This window comes from Fulmarus glacialis, unplaced genomic scaffold (genome assembly GCF_000690835.1).
Source record: "Fulmarus glacialis isolate BGI_N327 unplaced genomic scaffold, ASM69083v1 scaffold44869, whole genome shotgun sequence".
NCBI lineage: Eukaryota > Metazoa > Chordata > Aves > Procellariiformes > Procellariidae > Fulmarus > Fulmarus glacialis.
In genome coordinates, this window is record NW_009236057.1 from 20,734 (window position 1) to 22,618 (window position 1,885).

Here is a 1,885-nt window from a genome sequence, read left to right on the forward strand (position 1 = left end):
TGGCTCGCTTGCTGTTGGGTTTGTTGTTCTGTTTAAATACACTGGACCTGTGTGAGCTTCACTGGAGAGATTATCAGGTATCTTCCATGTTCATGAGAACACAAAATTATTCTATTTTATTTATAGTCTGACAAGTTTTCAGTAATTTTTAACTTTTTCTAGTAATCACTGATCAGACTTCACTTCACTTAACTACCTTAGAATAAATGGCTGAGTCAACTTTCTTAAAATTTGATCCCCAGTCCATGGAATGGATTTACGGAGCAGATTGCTGGGTGTTCCACCTCGAGATAAAAATACTACCCTCCATCTTGTGATGGGACTAGTCAGTTCCTGTGCAATTAAGAAATGAGTCTACAACTGTTTGTGTGCACTGTGTTTGTGCAAGAAGATTAACTAATGCCCGTATTACAAGTTGGGCTGGTAGCCAATGTTTTACTGCAGGGGTGCCAAGCATATGCACCCATGACAATTCACCTGGCCCGTTGCCTGTGCTTATCCAAGAAGCCCTCAAGAGGATGAATGAAATCCTATTGCACACGCACTGCTCTTGCGGCAGCAGCGTACTCCAAGCCTCCTTCTTTTGTAGGCTCCTTCCAAAGCCATTAAGAGCTGGAAGCAGATGTAAGCACTGCAAAGCATGCATGCAGTAAGACCAAACGGTGTTTCCAAGGAATGCTGTGCCTCTTGCAGGCTTATGCTATATTCAAGCAGTGCTTTAAGGAGTTTGTTAGCAATACTAAATTGCCCCGAGGTAGCAAAGATAGGGCTTATGGGAGGGGTTGCTGAAGGACCTCCCGATATGGAGCAACTGAGAGGTAAAGGTGAAATTCAGAGTAGGTGAACGTAAAGCAACGCACGTGGCAAACAAAGGGGGAAAAAAAAAACAATCCTGACTTTCTGTACACAATGACATTCTCTGCGCTGATAACGTTATCACTCAGAAACAAGATCTCGGGATTATCTGAGGGTAACCCATGAAAACATCTGCCCAAGGCTCAAGAAACAGTCACGGAAGTAAAAGCGGTAATAGGATTTATTAGGAAAGCAACAGAAAACTAAGCATCATTATGTCATCGTATAAATGCATGCCTCATTTGCATCTCAAATATTATGTGTCGCTCTTGTCCCTCCAGCTGAAAGTTGGGATATATTAGGAATATGTACAAATAAAAGCAACACGGATGATCAACAATATTCATCAGTTCCATAGATGCAGCAGTTAAAAACAGAAAAGAGACTGGTATGTGCAAGTGGCTGAAACGAGGAGAGACAATATAACAAACCCTACAGATGAGGAATTGCAGCACAATCCATTTTCACTTTCTTTTCAGGTAGGACAACCGGGAGACTTGCATGAAGCCAGCAGGTAGCAGTTTCAAACAAACCAAAGGAGGTGGATCTTTACAGCCCGTTAACCTTTCATTAACCTCTGCAGCTCTTTTCCATTGGACGTTATGGATGCTAAAAATTCACAGACTTCAAAAAGTAACTAGATCCTTCTTCCATCAATGAAAATTCATTCAAGGCCATTAAACACAAGGGATGTGCTAGCAACCGTTTATACAGAATGACATCAGTAGCTTATTTTGCTTTCACAGCTTCTTTTGGGCATCAGCTTCTTGGCTAGTGGCAAAGCCAGGCTGCTGGGTAGGTGGACCTTTGGTTTGATGATTCTTACCGAGGGCTGCAGCAAGGGCTGAGAGGGAGAGATGCACTCAGATACCCGCACACACGCTCACCCTACAGCCGTGCAGCAAGAGGTTGTTGCGCAGGAAAGCATTGCACCAGCTGCTCGAGGGCGAGCTCAGTCTCCCACCCAGGCTGCTTCAGCCCGGGGTGGGTTTGACCCCTGGGGAGCAGACGGGCCGCGGACGGGCAGGAG